This window comes from Natator depressus, chromosome 25 (genome assembly GCF_965152275.1).
Source record: "Natator depressus isolate rNatDep1 chromosome 25, rNatDep2.hap1, whole genome shotgun sequence".
In the NCBI taxonomy this organism is placed as follows: domain Eukaryota; kingdom Metazoa; phylum Chordata; order Testudines; family Cheloniidae; genus Natator; species Natator depressus.
The window spans coordinates 342,981-364,888 of NC_134258.1; the positions used below are offsets into that span (position 1 = coordinate 342,981).

The 21,908-nt window shown below is 48.2% G+C and overlaps 1 pseudogene; it reads right to left on the bottom strand.

The window, feature by feature from the left end:
* LOC141977959 (ceramide synthase 4-like) overlaps nt 1-21,908 on the bottom strand; it is a 62,091-nt pseudogene that overhangs the window by 9,932 nt on the left and 30,251 nt on the right.

The following is a 21,908-nucleotide window of genomic DNA, read 5'->3' on the forward strand; positions in this document are numbered from 1 at the left end:
AAAACTAGATCCAGAAGGCCTTCTTCCGTTTGACTTGTTCCCCCTTCTGGAGTAGTCTTGGTGCCTTAACTGGTAAGATACCTGTCTGAAAAACTGCTGAGGGCGATACTGCTGCTGCTGTTACTGACCCGCAAAATGACGTCTCTTTGTGGCTGGGGTATAAATCCCCAAGGAACACAGAGTTGCTTGAGAGTCCTTAAATGAATGTAAAGTCTTATCTGTTTTGTCAGAGAACAAACATCAACATCAAGGGCAGGTCTTCTACACTCTGCTGGGTCTCTGCAGCTATGCCAGAGTTTTGCTAACATGATGCCCTTCTCACTGTAAATGCTGATGCCATATCTCTGGAAGCTGCATCCGCTGTGCCTAGTGGCGACTGCAAAGCTGTGTTAGCAACCAATCGGCTGTCTGCAATGGACACCTTGAACCCCTCCCGAGAGGATTCAGGTGACTTGTCTGTGAATTTTGTTACCAAACCTAACTCCCAAAATCTTATTTGGACAGCAGCGCATGCTGATTTGCAATGCGCATTTGCAAGGACAAAGTCGAGTAGATTTTTCCTCCTATGAGATCCAGCCTCTTAGCCTCTTTGTCCCGGGGTGTGGATTTGTATCTCCTTCATCGCGACCTCTCATTAGCTGTTGTTACAACAATAGAGTTAAGAGCAGGATGCGAATTAAAGCACTCAAACCCCTGCACAGGAATGTAATAATGCTGGTCTGTACAATTTGTTGGAGACGGTAAGGAACCTGGGGTCATCCATGAAGTTTGGGCAGGTTCTAACCGTGCTTCATTTGAAGGAAGAGTGACCCTCCCCAGGGTCAAGGACTGAAGAATGTCTACCAGACTGCACAAACTCAGCCTGACTACCCAGGCTGAAGCCATTCATCTGAGAAGCTCCAGATGTGCCTTAAAATCTTCAGGCACTGGGGAGGAACGTTCCAGTACCATGGAGTCATCAGGGGATTAGGACGAAGATGGAAGTGGAGCCACTGGACTGTCCTGCTGCAGCGCAGGTCCCTGTGTAAGTGGCTCAGTCTGAACCTGCTGTGAGGAAGCAGCCTCCATGTGAGTCTGTAATGTAGGTGGCCGAGCAGGTGGCATCATGGTTTGGTTGGGTGACATGACCCTAGAGTGCCCTTCTTCTAGGCACAATAAACACCATGTGTGGGGATCACAATTGGGAATAGCCATCCCAGTGCTTGAACCCCAGTGAGCACATCCCTCCAGGACAACTACTTACCCTAATGAACTATTTCCAACTAATAGAACGGGTATTACTACTAACTAACTGTCAACTATTTACAACAAAATCTCAGAGGACTAAGATAGGAAACTGTGTGAGGAAAAGCCACACAAAATACTTCAACTTGAGCTGTGGGCAGTGAGAAGGAACTGAGGGGGGTTGGGGATACAGCCATGGGAAAGGCTATGGGAGCACCGCCCCTGTGGTACTGCTAAGCAAAATTCTATGGCATCAGTGCGCTGGGCTTGCGTGCAGCTGACTGGAATAAACATCTGCAGTTGCTCAAAGAAGAACTGTGGTGTCTCCGATCTCATTGGGTGGTAACTTGGCCCATGGTGACTTTACAATGGAGAGAACTGCATTTCTGGTGACTGTAACTGTAAGGAATTAAATGCACAGTGGGCAGGTTCATAGCCTAATCCATTACAATCCCTTTCAATCTTCCAGTCTGACCCCTGCACAACACAGGCAACAATGTCACAAAGTGATTCCTGAATCAGATCTGTAGCTTCTGCTTGAACTAGAGCAAACCTTTTAGAAAGAGACACCTAAGACTTCAAATGATGGAGAATCTGCCACATCCTAAGCAAGTTGTTCCAATGGTTAGTTACCCTCACTGTTAAAAATCTGCACCTCATTCCTAGACTCAATTTGTCTAGCTTCAGTTTCCAGTTTATTGTGTCTTTGTCTGCTACAGTACAGATCTTTCTAGTATCAGAAAATTCCACCCCCTTGCAGATACTGACAGACTGTAATCAAGTCACCTCTAGAGTTGCAGGAAAAAAATGGTGTGAATCATAGAATATCAGGGTTGGAAGGGACCTCAGGAGGTCATCTAGTCCAACCCATTGCTCAAATCAGGACCAATCCCCAACTAAATCATCCCAGCCAGGGCTCTGTCAAGCCTGACCTTAAAAACCTCTAAGGAAGGAGATTCCACCATCTCCCTCAGTAACACATTCCAGTGATTCACCACCATCCCAGTGAGAAAGTTTTTCCTAATATCCAACCTAAACCTCCCCCACTGCAACTTGAGACCATTACTCCTTGTTCTGTCATCCGCTACCACTGAGAACAGTCTAGATCCATCCTCTTTGGAACCTCCTTTCAGGTAGCTGGAAGCAGCTCTCAAATCCCCCCTCATTCTTCTCTTCCACAGACTAAACAATCCCAGTTCCCTCAGCCTCTCCTCATAAGTCATGTGCTCCAGTCCCCTAATCATAGAATCATAGAATATCAGGGTTGGAAGGGACCTCAGGAGGTCATCTAGTCCAACCCCCTGCTCAAAGCAGGACCAATCCCCAATCAAATCATCCCAGCCAGGGCTTTGTCAAGCCTGACCTTAAAAACTTCTAAGGAAGGAGATTCTACCACCTCCCTAGGTAACGCATTCCAGTGTTTCACCACCCTCCTAGTGAAAAAGTTTTTTTCTAATATCCAACCTAAACTTCCCCCACTGCAACTTGAGAGCATTACTCCTTGTCCTGTCCTCTTCTACCACTGAGAATAGTCTAGAACCATCCTCTCTGGAATCACCTCTTAGGTAGTTGAAAGCAGCTATCAAATCCCCCCTCATTCTTCTCTTCTGCAGACTAAACAATCCCAGTTCCCTCAGCCTCTCCTCATAGGTCATGTGTTCCAGACCCCTAATCATTTTTGTTGCCCTTCGCTGGACTCTCTCCAGTTTATCCACGTCCTTCTTGTAGTGTCGGGCCCAAAACTGGACACAGTACTCCAGATGAGGCCTCACCAATGTCGAATAGAGGGGAACGATCACGTCCCTCGATCTGCTCACTATGCCCCTACTTATACATCCCAAAATGCCATTGGCCTTCCTAGAAACAAGGGCACACTGCTGACTCATATCCAGCTTCTCGTCCACTGTAACCCCTAGGTCCTTTTCCGCAGAACTGCTGCCTAGCCATTCGGTCCCTAGTCCGTAGCTGTGCATTGGGTTCTTCCGTCCTAAGTGCAGGACCCTGCACTTATCCTTATTGAACCTCATCAGGTTTCTTTTGGCCCAATCCTCCAATTTGTCTAGGTCCCTCTGTATCCTATCCCTACCCTCCAATGTATCTACCTCTCCTCCCAGGTTAGTGTGATCTGCAAACTTGCTGAGGGTGCAATGCACGCCATCCTCCAGATGATTAATGAAGATATTGAACAAAACCGGCCCCAGGACCGACCCTTGGGGCACTCCGCTTGATACCGACTGCCAACTAGACATGGAGCCGTTGATCACTACCCGTTGAGCCCGAAAATCTAGCCAGCTTTCTATCCACCTTATAGTCCATTCATCCAGCCCATACTTCTTTTAACTTGCTGGCAAGAATACTGTGGGAGACAGTATCAAAAGCTTTGCTAAAGTCAAGGAATAACACGTCCACCGCTTTCCCCTTATCCACAGAGCCAGCTATCTCATCACAGATAACTGTGAGTACTTTGTTTTTCCTCCTGAAAAATGCCAATTCGGGTCAACCATAATAATCTGTGAATTCGGGTTGATTTTGTTGGTGAATCATTTCAGGGGAAAAAAGGGAAATGTCAAAATGGTTTGTGTTTGGGCATTTCCAAAATGAAACTTTTAGACTTTTTGTTTTGGAGAGATATTTTGTTTCAGTATATCCCTCAATTTTGTTTTAAAAACTTATAAAGATATTTTTAAAAACCTCAAAATTGAAACAAAACATTTAGTTGGGGTGGACCTAAATGTTTCAGGACATTTGAACCTCTGTGCAGGGTCACCTCCTAGGAAAGACCTGTCCTAGCCTTTTTTTAGGTGCATGTCCATGTCTGTTGAGAGTAACAGCACCTGCAACCTGAGCAGCTCCAAGGGACTGGAGCAGGGGCATGAATCTGGCCAGGTATCTGCAATACTGTATCTGGTCCTGGGTATCTTAATATTAGAAAGATGCCAACACTCAGAGCAGGGCAATCAAAATGACTAGAGAGCTGGAGAGCATAGTGTGAGATGCTCAGAGCTGAATATGCCCATCTGGGCTCGGAGGGGTATAAACGCTGAGGAGGGAGAGGAATTGTTTGTGCTGGTTAGTGGGAAGAGAATAGGAGCAATGAGATGGAATTAGGCAAAGGAAAAATCTAGCTGGGGATCAGAACTCCAGGGCGTTGGAGTGGTCTCCCATGGAGGAGGTGGAAATCCCATTGCTCCAGTCATTTAAAACTAGACTGGACCATTGGCCTAAGAGCTCTCTGAGCTGCATGGGTATTAGCAGGACTGCAGCTATCACTTCCACCCTGGGGCCTGAGTGGGGATGCCAGCTTCAGACAGCTCTGCTGAGTGGAAGGGGAGGCTTCCAGCTTTGCTAAGCTCTGCCTGAGTCCTGGGGGCTGCTGGAAGCTTGGAGGGTGCCCAACTCCCTTTGACAGTCACTTGTAAGGACTTGTGCTCCTAAGTCTCAGAGGTGACTTTGCAGATCCCCCCTTAGTTGCTGGTGCTGTGCCTGATGCCCTGCCCAATCCTGGGGTTTGTTTCTGGGGATAGTTAGAATGGGTGAGCCCTGAGCTGTGCTGCAGGACTGGGCACTGCTCTTGCCATGCCCTGCACTTTCCCGTTGCTTTACTGGAGAAAAATTTTCTTTGAACTTTTGTGGGAGAATAAAAAGAAGAAGGAGAAAAGGAGGGGAAAAGGAGCAGGAAACTAGACCCACAAAAGGAGCCAGAGTCTTGGACTGAACTGTGTGAATTCTCTGGCTGATCTTCTCTAAGCAGGGGAGGTCATGCCACATCCTTCCTAATGCTGCTTGGGCCACTCAGAGTCTTTATCGTTAAAAGCACAGTTTACACACCTGGCTGTGGATGCTGCACTATTATTCCTTGCTGAGCTCTGCTGCATTTGAAAATCTCTGAAATATATTTTTGCATGTACCACAAGGTGAAGTATTTTTAGAGAGAACATGAATTAATTCTGGATATAACTGAGTGTAGTTTTCCTCATGGCCCATTCCTCTTCTAATAAGGCTTTCTTCTATTCTGTTCATCTTCTTACACTGTGCCCATCACCGTGGTATCTGAGCACCTTCCTGTCTGTCAGATTCAGTTCTTCTCCACTCTCCACCCCAGGGGAAACTATGGGTAATTAGTGAGTGTTATTTTTCATTTAGTAAGTTGGGGTTGCTCTGTGTTGCTCTTAGGAAAGGCCTTGTATTTGGACTGGAACAGGGCATGGTGACTGAGTGACCTAGTGACAGAGGATGTGGAAAAAGCTAATGTACTCAATGCTTTTTTTGCCTCTGTTTTCACTAACAAGGTCAGCTCCCAGACTGCTACGCTGGGCATCACAAAATGGGGAAGAGATGGCCAGCCCTCTGTGGAGATAGAGGTGGTTAGGGACTATTTAGAAAAGCTGGACGTGCACAAGTCCATGGGGCCGGACGAGTTGCATCCGAGAGTGCTGAAGGAATTGGCGGCTGTGATTGCAGAGCCCTTGGCCATTATCTTTGAAAACTCGTGGCGAACGGGGGAAGTCCCGGATGACTGGAAAAAGGCTAATGTAGTGCCAATCTTTAAAAAAAGGGAAGAAGGAGGATCCTGGGAACTACAGGCCAGTCAGCCTCACCTCAGTCCCTGGAAAAATCATGGAGCACGTCCTCAAAGAATCAATCCTGAAGCACTTACATGAGAGGAAAGTGATCAGGAACAGTCAGCATGGATTCACCAAGGGAAGGTCATGCTTGACTAATCTAATCGCCTTTTATGATGAGATTACTGGTTCTGTGGATGAAGGGAAAGCAGTGGATGTATTGTTTCTTGACTTTAGCAAAGCTTTTGACACGGTCTCCCACAGTATTCTTGTCAGCAAGTTAAGGAAGTATGGGCTGGATGAATGCACTATAAGGTGGGTAGAAAGCTGGCTAGATTGTCGGGCTCAACGGGTAGTGATCAATGGCTCCATGTCTAGTTGGCAGCCGGTGTCAAGTGGAGTGCCCCAGGGGTCAGTCCTGGGGCCGGTTTTGTTCAATATCTTCATTAATCATCTGGAGGATGGTGTGGATTGCACTCTCAGCAAATTTGCGGATGATACTAAACTGGGAGGAGTGGTAGATACGCTGGAGGGGAGGGATAGGATACAGAAGGACCTAGACAAATTGGAGGATTGGGCCAAAAGAAATCTGATGAGGTTCAATAAGGATAAGTGCAGGGTCCTACACTTAGGATGGAAGAATCCAATGCACCGCTACAGACTAGGGACCAAATGGCTAGGCAGCAGTTCTGCGGAAAAGGACCTGGGGTGACAGTGGACGAGAAGCTGGATATGAGTCAGCAGTGTGCCCTTGTTGCCAAGAAGGCCAATGGCATTTTGGGATGTATAAGTAGGGGCATAGCGAGCAGATCGAGGGACGTGATCGTTCCCCTCTATTCGACACTGGTGAGGCCTCATCTGGAGTACTGTGTCCAGTTTTGGGCCCCACACTACAAGAAGGATGTGGATAAATTGGAGAGAGTCCAGCGAAGGGCAACAAAAATGATTAGGGGTCTAGAGCACATGACTTATGAGGAGAGGCTGAGGGAGCTGGGATTGTTTAGTCTGCAGAAGAGAAGAATGAGGGGGGATTTGATAGCTGCTTTCAACTACCTGAAAGGGGGTTCCAAAGAGGATGGCTCTAGACTGTTCTCAATGGTAGCAGATGACAGAACGAGGAGTAATGGTCTCAAGTTGCAATGGGGGAGGTTTAGATTGGATATTAGGAAAAACTTTTTCACTAAGAGGGTGGTGAAACACTGGAATGCGTTACCTAGGGAGGTGGTAGAATCTCCTTCCTTAGAGGTTTTTAAGGTCAGGCTTGACAAAGCCCTGGCTGGGATGATTTAACTGGGAATTGGTCCTGCTTCGAGCAGGGGGTTGGACTAGATGACCTTCTGGGGTCCCTTCCAACCCTGATATTCTATGATTCTATGATTCTATGCTTCTATGACTGCTCATTCTTGGTTCCTGCAGGACAGTGTCAGAATCAGAGACCAATAAAAGACAGTTTAGCTGTGACAGCAGCTCCGATCTGTCACTATGCTGGCCCTCCCTGCTATTGCTACTGGGCATACCCCACTGCCCCTTCCTACAGCCTGGTTTCTGGCAATCTAACATTGCTAAGACTGTGCCTTTGCCTTTGGGAGAGCATTTCCTTCTGTGCAGCAATTCAGTGTGACAGAACATGCTGTAGATTAGAGTCACAAGGTGTATCAATAACAAATAGGAAAAGGTGGGACTGGAAGAGCTCTGGGAAAGATGCTGCAGGGGATCGTTAGTGACATGACAGAGTTCCCTTCTCCAATTTCTGTGATCCTGTGACAAATGCAGATCACATTGGCCCCAATTTGGAGGTCCTGACTCTGTCTTTGTGCAAGTTTTACTCAGACAAAACTTCCTTTGACTCCAGCATGGATCCCCCCTGAACAAAGATGTCAGGTTTGGGCCCATTATTAACTTCCATGGAAGTTTCACCTTTAGGGTCAACACTGCCAATGAGCCTGCCCCCCCCCCCCCCCCCCGCACTGCGAGGAATATAAGCCCCTGGATTCTGGTAGGATGCAGAATCCACCATGGATAATTGAGAATCCCAGGAGTCTAGAGGGAGGGTACAGGAGACTGTTAGCGGATTCATACCGTGCCGGACAGGATGAATCTGTAGACCATGTGAATGATTAGGCAGGACCAGAAGATGTGCAGCAGCTGCAGAATGATCAGGAGAGCATTCATGAAATAGTACCTGAAGAAGGGCTGGTAGAGCTCCATGGAGTAGTAGCATGTGTTGTAGAGCACCCTGCCGAAGAGAGAGTCCCCGTGAGCAACAGGCGAGATCTTAGCAGGATTCAGCAAGGTTCAGCTCTAGCCATGGGTGCACATCAGTCCCTACCCAGGACACTTGGGAGCCAGCCCCCAGCCAGGGATGAGCTGTACTTAGCTCTCCTTTGCTAAGCGCAGGCGGCAGGAGCTCCTCCTCTCTCAGGTATGCACCAGGCCTTAGCCCTGCATCTCTCACCGCTGGCTCTACATCTCGCTCAGGTGCTGTCTGTACTGGGCTGTCTGCCAAAGCCCCGGCCTGTGCTCAGCAGGGTTACAAGGCAGCAGGGGCAGCTGCCTCTGGGGCATGGTGGCAGACTGCATTTTTGGGCCAGCTCCTCTGGCCTTCCCCCCGCCCCCACTGCTTTGCACCCATCTGGTGGGACAGAGCAGCTAGTGGGGTGGGGAAGATCCCCAGGTGGTGGCGAGCCAGCTCAGCTAGTTCTTATGCCACTTCTCTCTTGCAGCTCCCAGTGCAGGGGTCACGCTGGGGTGTGATCAGAGTGCAGCTGCGTTCTCACCTCACCGGGGGCCATTACAGCTAATGGGGTTTAGAGGAGCCTGATGTGACCAGTACTTTGACTGCAGGTGGAGTTGTGGGTGCTCAGCACCTCTGAAAATCAGGCCGCTAGTGAATTTCAAGTCGGCATTCAAAGCAAGAGGCCATGTCTGAAAATGTGTCTTCCCCATCTACAAGCAGATTGTAACCGCATCTGGGGAATGGCCAGTATGTCCAGGACGAATGAAAGGAAATAGTTGCTCACACCAGGCGTAGTCACAGCCTGCAGGACTCCAAGCCACAGGAGACTCAAATACTGCGGCTAGAGCTTTAAAGGGCTGACAATCTGGTGAGCGATAAAAGCATGTGCAGGCAGGGTAGGGCTATGGGGGAGCAGGCCTCAGGGCGTAAGGGGATCACAAAACAAATGTGGTCCTTGGAATGCCCCTGTGCTCCGCTCCATCCCCACATATAGCATTGTACAATTGGCCAGGTGGGGTTTGGGGCTTTTTTCTCAAGTTTCTCTGGGCCAGACATAGGATCTGCTGCTCCCTAATTAGCACGTTCCCTAGACCGCCCACCTTCTAAAATCCAGGTCCGACACTCTTTCCAGTCACACCTGGTTTTGTCACAGCCTCATCCTCCCCTTATTTTTTCCAAGGCCAAACTGCAGGGGCTGGCTGACTGGCTCGCACCCCTTGATCTACAGACAACCCTCACTCCCCCTGCCCAGAGCTGCTTCTCCCCTTTCAGTCTTTTGCTGTGCAGCTGAGTGAGCAGCTGCCCCTGGCTCTGGCTGGCAGCTGCTGAACGCTGCATCTGGCTTCTCTGGAAAGGAGTAAATGTGACAGATGGTGAGAGAAGGGATTAGGACTGATCTGTCCACATGGGAACGTAACTGGCTGCTATCTGACCCTGCTGCATTGTTTGTACCTTCACTCTTATCCTCAGCCCTTCTCCTAGGGCCTCCTAGATCCTCCATGCTCAGCCTGCCAGCCCCAACCCATGCAGGCTGTGCTGGGTCACAGCTCCCCAGTTATTTCTAGGGCTCCTTAAGTGCCGCCTGGTCCCAGCTCAAAGCTAACTGGAGCCTAATCACAATTCTGGCTCTGAGTGAGCTACAAACACATTGTTTCTTTGTGTCCGTCTGATGGGCTCGGAGATCCCCAGCGGGGTTGAGAACAGCCAGAGGGTTATTTTAAAAACTGACCTAGGTTGTAAGTTAGCTCTTTGTCTATTGTCTGTTTTTCTGGACTGATTTTCCTGTATCTGTATGAAAAGTAAAGTACAACCATACCCCAGCACTGGGTTTCACCGCACCTGGGGGAGTGGCTGGATTCCAAGTTTAATAATGGTCGGGGGCCAGGGATACATGCAGACCTACAGACCCCTTGCAATGCAAACAGTGCTCCCCCTAGGGAGCTGCACACAGACCAAGGGAAGAATCTGGTCTTTCTGCAGTAACTGCGTGTTCAGTTTCAGAGTAGCAGCCGTGTTAGTCTGTATTTGCAAAAAGAAAAGGAGTACTTGTGGCACCTTAGAGACTAACCAGTTTATTTGAGCATGAGCTTTCAAGAGATACAGCTCACTTCATCCGATGAAGTGAGCTGTAGCTCACGAAAGCTTATGCTCAAATAAATTCGTAGTCTCTAAGGTGCCACAAGTACTCCTTTTCTTTTTACATGTTTAGTTATTATTGGCCCGTTGTCTTCTTGTCACATTCGTCACTCCATGGGGAAATGCCCTCCCACCCCCTCCAGGGGGGAATATGCTCCCCCTCAGGCCACTGTGGTTCCTGCCCCTTCTTTCCTCATGCTCTTTTTCTCTCTCTTCCCCCTCTTCCTGGGTCCTGGGAGCCTCCTCTGCTCCTCCCTCTGTGTGTCCTTTGCTGCAACATCTCTCAGTTCCCAGTCCCACAGGCTTCATTCACACCTGCTTCCCTCCCCTGAACCCATCAATGCCTGAAGAGTTAATGATGACACCGAAGTTGATTCTCCAGTCCGATGAATGGGGGCAGGAGGGTTCACATTTCTGTGTCATGTGTCAGGCTTTTCTACAGACTCAGCCACAGGGGTGTGGCTGGGAGAGACTTGGAAGGTGGCAGCACTATTTGTCTCAGACAGGGGTGCGCTCACATGCTGGCATAGGGAGATTATAGAGCTGAGGCAATGACCACGAGGAGGCAAGCAGCCCAGTGTGGGTGGGGAATGACCTGCCAGAGGCCTGTGTGAGATGGTAATTCACGGAAACGCCCTCTGCCAGGGAATCACTCTAGTCTGCCAGCCTCCAAGGCCACATGTTCCCAGCTCACCCCTGGAGCAAGGCTGGTCACATATGCATGTGCTGCAGCCCAGCTATGGAGGTGCAGGTGCTCGGGGATGGAGGGAGCAGAGGCTGTAGCTGGAGATTTGGGGCCAGGCCGGCTGCTCCTGACTCTGAAGTGATTCCCCAGGAAGCCCTTTCAAAGAACCAGAACTCTAGCACAGACTCACTTGTAGGGGAAAATGAGCAGGCGGGTGATGAGGAAAACAGCTGAGAAGATGATGAAGAGCCCGTCACAAATTCGTCTCCACTTCATATAATTGAATATCTTGGTTGGCTGAAAAGAAAAGAAAAGAAAAGAAAAGAAAAGAAAAGTAAAAGAGAGCAGCCTGGGAGAGTGCCCCAGCAGTGACTGCATGGCGGGGAGACATGGGGAGAGGGGCAGGGGCAGCAGGCAAGTCCCATTGCTGGCCCCCTGAGCAGGGAGTCTAGGATGGACAGGGCTGTGAAGGCTGATCTCCCAGCCCAGACACGGGTGAGGCACAAGGCTGGGTGTGTTTGGTCTCCAGAGCTCTCTGCCAATGGCCCCTCCTCCTGAGCTGCAGCACCCTGCTTTTCCAATCCTGGGCCTGCACTAGCTCAGCCAACACTCTTCAACTTGACTGCATCAGCGTGGGGTGTGCCAGGCCAGAGCCCACCCAGCTTCTCCCTTTCAGTGCTGACTTGCCATGACCCTGCTTTTCCTGCAGGCAGACACCGCCAAGAGTGCAGAACTGGAGTATGGAGAAATGTCCACTAGAGACAAGTCTGAGACCATGTAGCTCATTTCACAAGTGGATTTAGCCAGGCTCCAGCACAAGTCTCCACAGCTGTAAGCTTCTGCATTGACTCACTGGACTTGTCCTGGATTTATTGGAAAACCAAACTCAGGTTCTCGTGGGCTGCACAGCGATTCCCCGCCCCCACCCCATAGCCTGTGGTGCTCACCTCTAGGATACAGTCTGAAGCATCATGGATCACCATCACCAATGTCCCAATGTGGAGGTAATTGGCACAGTAGGAGAAACAGATCAGGAAGATGGTAGCCACATGGTGGACGATCTGCTGACTAAGATCCTGATGAGAAAAGGGATGAGTGTGTACAGCAGAGATTAAAACACAAGACCCACCCTCTCTCCTGGCAGAGCACATTCTCCTCCCAACCAGAAATAAAATCTCTTCCTGCTATGAGGCACGAAGCAGCTCCCAGACTGACCCTCCCACAGCAGCTCTCTAACCTGGCCACATTCTAGAGCTCTGCGCAGCCAAGAGAACCTTGTCTACTCCCTGGTGGCTGTGAAAGGGATGAGGCACCCATGACTCTTGGATGACCCACAACCAGAAAAATGGGAAGAAAGAGTCAATGGTGGCAAACACGGTCTGATCTGGGCAAACTCACACACACAGAACTCCTACAAACTGTAGTAGAGTGAGAGGGCCTGGAGCACGGGGTCTGGGGCCGGACCTGAGGCCTGAACCACAATCAGCAAAGCTAGGCCATGCTAGGAGCCAAAGTCAGGCCCTGGCATAGGGCAGACGCTTGCTCACAAGTTCACTGTCTGGAACATACACTTGGCAGAGGTACGGTGAGCGTGGGTAAGACACAGGAACTCCTAAGTACTACGTACTGGATAGACATGTTAACACATTCTTGGGAGACGGTACGGGAACACCCTGACCCTGAGTAAGGTAAGGACAGGAGGACAGAATAATCAGTGGGGATGTTTTGTTCGAGCCAGCAGGAACCAGGTGTAGGGCTGGTAACTAACCATGTCAGGAGTGTGATACGTATCGGGTGACCAGATGTCCCGATTTTATAGGGACAGTCCTGATATTTGGGGCTTTTTCTTATATAGGCGCCTATTACCACCCACCCAGACCGATTTTTCACACTTGCTATCTGGTCACCCTAGATAGTAACTTGTTTGTATCAATGTATAAAAGCGAAGTCATAGGAGGGGCACATTCGTCCAGCTGAGGGGGCAGCAGAAAGTCCTGCTGCTGACTGAGCTGGTCCATTGTCCTGGGCATACATGTGTTAGTGTGCCTGTATCTAGCATGGGGCGCTAGGACCGTGCTTCATCGACAATAAACCTGGCCAAGTGCCTTTGCTACTGAGCTGAGCCTGTGGTCTTTCTGGTTAGTACTACTGATTTCTGCTGAACCACCTATCTGTGCAGGGCTGGGACAGTACATGGAGAAAGCACACACGCACCCAACTGACAATGCAGACCCATGCCTCTACAGTGGAGGAGGCAAAGAGAAACCTCCCCTCTGCCATAGAGCAACACTAGCTCCCATCTCTGCTCTGCGCCCACGTGCAGGCCTACACCCTCACCTCACCTATACCTGCAACTCGCCTAATGCCTGCAATGCACACCCCACCCTTATCTACACATGCACCCACCCTCCCCTCTGCACATGAAGCTTTATACGGCAGCCTTAAGCCTATGCAACCACATAGAGCCCCATGTCTCCTGGAGCCCTGGTCACATGGACACGTTCAGCCTGCATGGCAGTCAACTGTTTCTATTCCCATCTCCAGCACCAGTGTGGCATGGCAGATCAAGGGAAGAATTTACAAAAACATTCACACTTTGGGGGATCCCAGCTCACAATGCCGAAGGCTGGACACCCTAAAGAAGCTGGCACCTTTGGAAGTTTGGCTGTGTAGTTCTCCACCTTCCCAGAGGGGAGGGAAGCCCTGTTGTTGTGAAGATGAACCCAGTCTAACCAGTGAGGAGTGAGCTTTGCAGAACCGAGGACCAGGCCAGAGCACACAGTCTGAATATTCTCTTCAGTGTGAAGTGTAAGAGGTAGAGACAAGTGATATGTCTTGAGTGATTAATAACAATGTCTCCTGACCCTTGAAAATATCCATTTCTGTTATCACAAAATAGGATCCACCCAGCAAGCAAAGACAATAAGAAAATGATTAACATCATGTGAGACACTTTGGCTATGCCTACACTACCACTTTTGTCGGTAAAACTTTTGTTGGTCAGGGGCATGAAAAAAACACCCTGATTGACATAAGTTTCACCGACAGATGTGCCGGTGTGGACAGTGCTACGTTGGTGGGAAACGCTCTCCTGCCGACAGAGCTACCGCTGCTCGTTGGGGTGATGCTGATGGTAGAGCTCTCTCCGGTCGGCACACAGTGGCTACCCGAGAGACCTTACAGTTGTGCCACTCTAAGGGCTGTAATGTAGACATAACCTTTGTCTAAAGACACACAGATCGACTCTGGTTAGGAGTTCCACCCTTCCCCCCCCCCCCGCCCCAGGAATAGAAACTAAAATGGCTAAACGGGAAGATTGTTAACCACAGAGGCACAAATCTCCCGTAATTTACATACAGATAAAGCATTCTTCTACCTCCCAATTTAGCTGAACGGCCTCCAAAAAGTTACCATGCTAGGGTATCGCCTAGCTTTCCTGTGCAAAGTGGCTCACTGAACACTCGGAGTTGGTCAAGAGCTGGATTGGGAAGCTGAGAGTTAACCAAACTAGAAATAAATAGTTGTGAGACTGAAGGTCAACAAGTGGGGCAAACTGCCGGCTACCCCAAGAAACTCAAATCACATGTTTTCCCCTCAGATGAAACTATACATTTGTTTGCCTTGTAAATCAAATATACCATGGATAATCTGTTTTGCCCCATCAACATGTCTTTCATCCCAAATTAATGATGCATATTTGCTTGGCCTGGGAGTCAGATTTACATCTCTCTATATGTGAATAATGTCTCTTGTTCTGTTGCAAACCCTAAATAACACAAAATACATATGTACATAATCAAAGAATGTGTGAAGCATGTCCATCAAGTTTGGAAGATTATAAGAGATTTTGTTCATTTTCATTATGAATAATTGTGGCATTCTAGAAGCAATACGATTTGTATGGCACAAGGAGGAGGAGTGTTAAAAGATATAAACCAGGGTATAACTTTGCATTACTATAAGAAACTGCCTAAAAAAGGGGAAATTCCAATAAATAATGTGGGCTAATATTGAAATACAATCCTTGAATGAATCAAACATAAAAAACCTGCAATGGGACTGAAGAAATCTGTCCTAAGCCAACACCATCTACTGAATGCTGATGGAAGTGGCAGAGAAACTCAGACAGCTGAAATCTGAGCACTCAGATGGCAAGCATCCAACAGAAATCAGAGGGTAACCCCATCAATGAACCCTGGAATCAGGGTACATAAAACTGAGATCACCACATGGGTATGGGCAGAACCCACAAGGAAGGTGATGTATGCCCAGAGCAGTCATGTGGAAAGGACTCTCCCCATTGCAGGGTTAACAGGATAAAAAGTGGTGAGATTTCATTTCAAAAATTGTATTTTTCCTTCATTCTTTAATATAAATAACTGAAGGTCAGTTATCTTGCTGAGTCTGCATGCTCTAGTGAGACCTCTAACCATATTTTAGATTGTAACTAATGCTATATACCTGCCCTCCTTTATAAGTCAAAGCAAATTGGCCTAAGAGAGATTTGAACCATAACTTTAAGCAACTGCTTTTGATGTTCTAAAGTTGTCCATTGCAAACTAAACAACTGAAACAGCAGGGACCACACTCTTGAAAGTGCCTTAAAGGCAAGTCCATCCTTGCTCCTTGGAGAAATACTGAAAGTTGATAAATGTGTTTGGTACTAAAGAACTGATGATCATAAGTAAATGTAGCAAGAAATCTTGGTGATTTGACTGTTCCTTGGTGTAAGCCCCACACCACGCTTTGACAATTACTTGCAAAACTGTATTCAGTACATACATAGAACATTGATTGTATCTATACTTGATGGGTGAACTGTTGACAGTATATAGATGTGAGACTGGGTGATTGTTGATTGTTTAAGAATAACCAAGTGTCCTGATTTCAGAAATACTGTTCCAATTAAAAGCTGACATGAAAAGAAACTAGCATTAAATTACTAAGCTAATGATCCCACCCTGGACTCAGTAGAAAGGGGCCATCCTGTTAGATTCCATTCTAACATTGGCTGTAACACTTGTACAATTGGCAAATCGAATTTGGTAGATTGCAGTGTGGCACACTCACCAAACTGACCTCCTTCCAGGCTTCCAGATGCCCCAGCTCAGTTTGTGCCCCCATCCCCATGGCGCTGCCACTTACCTTCCTTTTCACATCAAAGGGCAGCATGCAGACCAGCGAAGAGTAGAAGGAGAGCTCCAGCATGTAGTACCAGAATACTGAGAGCAGTAAGGGCCAAGAGGGAGAGGCTGTGTTATACCCCCCCCCACAAGCGCCAGGGAATGGGGGCAAAGGGAAAAAACAACCAACAAAACAAACAGTTTTGGGTAGTGATCAGGTCTCTGCATTTCAGGGGAAAGACCTTACATGAATGCTGTGGGATGGAGGGATATTGCCTCTTGGATCCAGTGGGAAGTGCTGGTTTTAAGCGTGTAATGTTGCCCTCTAGAGGATGTTCCATGATGCGGTCAAGGAACCATCTATTACTATTACCAGCTATCAAAAATTTCTGTTCGCTCACCTGTGGTTTCATAGCCGAAAAGACAGTGTTCAGCCCAGCTCTGTAGGGCGCGCACGTTTTAATTAGCAATTTTGTCTTCTGTGGGCACCACAGGGCTTCCTTACACTAGAATTTACCATCTTAGAAATTATTATGATTTCAGAGCCACTGCAACCAACACATCCGTGGATTATTGGATGTACACCTTTGCTTCTGTTTTCCCTAAATGTAGGCTTGATAGTATGTTTTCACTTCATTTATTCAAACATCCTTTATCCCAAGGTTTAAGAGATTTTAAGGCCAGAAGGGACCATTGTAAATCTCCATTCTGACCTCCTGCATTACACAGGCAAGAGGATGTGCCTACAGGTTCTGCTAAAGCAGATCTTTTGACAAGAGATGCCCAGTCTTGATTAGGTGACTCTAAATAAAGGAGGATTTGCAAATCCCTTGCTGATCTGTTGCAATGGTTAATTATCATAGAAGATTAGGGTTGGAAGAGACCTCAGGAGGTCATCTAGTCCAACCCCCTGCTCAAAGCAGGACCAACACCAACTATATCATCCCAGCCAGGGCTTTGTCAAGCCGGGCCTTAAAAACCTTTACTCACACTATTAAACATGGGCAACTTATTTCTGTTTTGAACTTTCCTGATTTCATTGTGCACCTGCTGGATATTGTCCTGCATGTGTCTGCTAGAAGAGACAGACCAGCGAACCAGCTGAGCAGCGAACAGCAGAGAGGCTAACAGAGGGAGTTTGCCTGGGATCTGTCTGAGAGGAGGTATGCTAAGGGCTGCAGTAGGAGGGCTGTGTTGGTGAGTATCTGAGTGTCTGTTGCGGGGACAGTTGGACAGTTAAACCGTGTGCTTGATTGATTGTTTGAAAAGTGTGAATTGGGAGTGCTTTGTTCCAGGTGAGCCTTGAATGGGCCTGACTGTTATAAAAAGCCAGTCAGCTGAGCGGCAAACAGCAGAGAGGCTAACAGAGGGAGTTCACCTGGGAGTTCACCTCGGGAGAGCCCACTGAGGCTTACATCTTGCAGTCTTCTCTGAGTAGTTATTACAACTCCTGAGGAAGCTCGTAGAAGGAAGGTAATATGGATGGGGAGCGTTCAGCTGTTGTGACCTGCACTGGATGTGCCAGGTTTGTCTTTCTTCCACAGGACAGAAGCGATTTGTCTGTACAAAGTGCAAGCTGGTCTCCATATTGGAAGAGAAGGTTCAAGGTCTGGAGCAACAGGTATCGACCCTGCGTTGCATAAGAGAAACTGAAGATTTCCTGGACAAACATCAGAATATGCTTCTACAGACACAACGTTCTGAAGATTCAGAGCAGGCTGCGCAGTGGGGACTGAAGGACGGTGAAGAAATTTGGCAGCATGTGACCTCCAGAAGAAGAAAGGGGGGCATCCATGTACCAGCAACGCAGATACAGGTAAGCAACGGTTTTCATGTTCTCTCCACAGGTACTAATGCGGAGAGTGGACCAGATGATAGATCTGAGGGAAGGGAACAGAAGGAGACTCTGCCGATTGGAAGGCATGAGATGCACTGTCCTAGGGATGGGGGTTCCATGACTACCACTCCGAAGAGAAGGAGGCGGATGGTGGTGGTCGGGGAATCTCTCCTCAGGGGGACTGAGTCATCTATCTGCCGCCCCGACCGGGAAAACCGAGAAGTTTGCTGCTTGCCAGGAGCTAGGATTCATACTGTGATGGAGACACTGCTGAGACTCATCAAGCCCTCGGATCGCTACCCCTTCCTGCTTCTCCACATGGGCACCAAAGATACTGCCAAGAATGACCTTGAGCAGATCACTGCAGACTACGTGGCTCTGGGAAGAAGGATAAAGGAGTTTGAGGCAGAAGTGGTGTTCTCGTCCATCCTCCCCATGGAAAGAAAAGGCCTGGGTAGAGACCGTTGAATCATGGAAGTCAACGAATGGCTACGCAGGTGGTGTTGGAGAGAAGGCTTTGGATTCTTTGACCATGAGATGGTGTTCCAAGAAGGAGGAGTGCTAGGCAGAGACGGGCTCCACCTAACGAAGAGAGGGAAGAGCATCTCCGCAAGCAGGCTGGCTAACCTAGTGAGGAGGGAGCACCAGGAGGAAGCACAAGCAGGAGAGGGCAAGAGGGGAGGGCTCCTGCCTCATACTGAGAAAGAGGGGCGATCAGCGAGTTATCTCAAGTGCCTATACACAAATGTAAGAAGCCTGGGAAACAAGCAGGGAGAACTGGAAGTCCTGGAACAGTGAAGGAATTATGATGTGATTGGAATAACAGAGACTTGATGGGATAACTCACATGACTGGAATACTGTCATGGATGGATATAATCTGTTCAGGAAGGACAGGCAGGGCAGAAAAGGTGGGGGAGTTGCACTGTATGTAAGAGAGCAGTATGACTGCTCAGAGCTCCAGTATGAAACTGCAGAAAAAACTGAGTGTCTCTGGATTAAGTTTAGAAGTGTGAGCAACAAGGGGTGATGTACTGGTGGGAGTCTGCTATAGACCACTGGACCAGGGGGATGAGGTGGACGAGGCTTTCTTCTGGCAACTCGCAGAAGTTACTAGATCGCAGGCCCTGGTTCTTATGGGAGACTTCAATCACCCTGATATCTGCTGGGAGAGCAATACAGCGGTGCACAGACAATCAAGGAAGTTTTTGAAAAGTGTAGAGGACAATTTCCTGGTGCAAGTGCTGGAGGAACCAACTAGGGGCAGAGCTTTTCTTGACCTGCTGCTCACAAACCGTGAAGAATTAGTAGGGGAAGCTAAAGTGGATGGGAACCTGGGAGGCAGTGACCATGAGATGGTCGAGTTCAGGATCCTGACACAAGGAAGAAAGGAGAGCAGCAGAATATGGACCCTGGACTTCAGAAAAGCAGACTTTGACTCCCACAGGGAGCTGATGGGCAGGATCCCCTGGGAGAATAACATAAGGGGGAAAGGAGTCCAGGAGAGCTGGCTGTATTTTAAAGAATCCTTATTGATGTTACAGGGACAAACCATCCCGATGTGTAGAAAGAATAGTAAATATGGCAGGTGACCAGCTTGGCTTAACAGTGAAATCCTTGGTGATCTTAAACACAAAAAAGAAGCTTATAAGAAGTGGAAGATTGGACAAATGACCAGGGAGGAGTATAAAAATATTGCTCTGGCATGCAGGGTCGAAATCAGGAAGGCCAAATCACACCTGGAGGTGCAGCTAGCAAGAGATGTTAAGAGTAACAAGAAGGGTTTCTTCAGGTATGTTAGCAACAAGAAGAAAGTCAAGGATAGTGTGGGCCCCTGACTGAATGAGGGAGGCAACCTAGTGACAGAGGATGTGGAAAAAGCTAATGTATTCACTACTTTTTTTGCCTCTGTCTTCACAAACAAGGTCAGCTCCCAGACTACTGCACTGGGCAGCACAGCAAGAGGAGGAGGTGACCAGCCCTCTGTGGAGAAAGAAGTGGTTCGGGACTATTTAGAAAAGCTGGACGAGCACAAGTCCATGGGGCCGGATGCGCTGCATCTGAGAGTGCTAAAGGAGCTGGTGGATGTGATTGCAGAGCCATTGGCCATTATCTTTGAAAACTCATGGCAATCGGGGGAGGTCCTGGACGACTGGAAAAAGGCTAATGTAGTGCCCATCTTTAAAAAAGGGAAGAAGGAGGATCCTGGGAACTACAGGCCAGTCAGCCTAACCTCAGTCCCTGGAAAAATCATGGAGCAGGTCCTCAAGGAATCAATTCTGAAGCACTTAGAGGAGAGGAAAGTGATCAGGAACAGTCAGCATGGATTCACCAAGGGCAAGTCCTGCCTGACTAATCGAATTACCTTCTATGATGAGATAACTGGCTCTGTGGATGAGGGGAAAGCAGTGGATGTGTTATTCCTTGACTTTAGCAAAGCTTTTGACACGGTCTCCCACAGTATTCTTGCCAGCAAGTTAAAGAAATATGGGCTGGATGAAGGGACTATAAGGTGGATAGAAAGCTGGCTAGATTGTCGGGCTCAACGGGTGGTGATCAATGGCTCCATGTCTAGCTGGCAGCCAGTATCAAGTGGAGTGTTCTAAGGGTTGGTCCTCGGGCCGGTTTTGTTCAATATCGTCATTAATGATCTGGAGGATGGCATGGATTTCACTCTCAGCAAGTTTGCAGATGACACTAAACTGGGAGGAGAGGTAGATATGCTGGAGGGTTGGGAGAGGATACAGAGGGACCTAGACAAATGAGAGGATTGGGCCAAAAGAAATCTGATGAGGTTCAACAACGACAAGTGCAGAGTCCTGCACTTAGGACGGAAGAATCCCATGCACTGCTACAGACTAGGGACCAAATGGCTCGTCAGCAGTTCTGCAGAAAAGGACCTAGGGGTTACAGTGGACGAGAAGCTGGATATGAGTCAACAGTGTGCCCTTGTTGCCAAGAAGGCCAATGGCATTTTGGGCTGTATAAGTAGGGGCATTGCCAGCAGATCGAGGGAGGTGATCGTTCCCCTCTATTCGACATTGGTGAGGCCTCATCTGGAGTACTGTGTCCAGTTTTGGGCCCCACACTACAAGAAGAATGTGAAAAAATTGGAAAACGTCCAGTGGAGGGCAACAAAAATGATTAGAGGACTGGAACACATGACTTATGAGGAGAGGCTGAGGGAACTGGGATTGTTTAGTCTGCAGAAGAGAAGAATGAGGGGGGATTTGATAGCTGCTTTCAACTACCTGAAAGGGGGTTCCAAAGAGGATAGATGTAGACTGTTCTCAGTGGTAGCAGATGACAGAACGAGGAGGAATGGTCTCAAGTTGCAGTGGGGGAGGTTTAGGTTGGATATTCGGAAAAACTTTCTCACTGGGATGGTGGTGAATCACTGGAATGCGTTAACTAGGGAGGTGGTGGAATCTCCTTCCTTCCTTAGAGGTTTTTAAGGTCAGGTTTGACAAATCCCTGGCTGGGATGATTTAGTTGGGGATTGGTCCTGTTTTGAGCAGGGGGTTGGACTAGATGACCTCCTGAGGTCCCTTCCAACCCTGATATTCTATGATTCTAAGATTCTATCAGACATTTTCTGCCTGTGTTGGGACCTACAGACTGTGATCCAGTCGCCTCTTAACCTTTTCTTCATTCAGCAGTGGGTTTGATTTCTGAACCAACAAATTCTAGTACCAAGAAAACAGAACTGGGCAATTTTCAAGTGATCTGTCCTGTCATCGAGTCCCAGCTTCTGGCAATCAGAGGCTTAGGGACACCCAGAGAATGGGGCTGCATCCCTGACCATCTAGACTATTAGCCATTGATGGACTTTACCCATTTATAGTTTTGGCCATCACAACATCCCTTGGTGATGAGTTATACAAGTTGACTGTGAGTTGTATGAAGAAGTACTTCCTTTTGTTTGTTTTAAACCTGCTGCCTATTAATTTCATTGGGTGACCCTTGGTTCTTGTGTTATGTTAAAAAGGTAAATAATACTTCCCTATTCACTTTCTCCATGCCAGTCACGATTTTGTAGACTTCTATCTTATCTGTCCCACCCCTTAATCATCTCTTTTCCAAGCTGAACAGTCCAGATCTTTTTA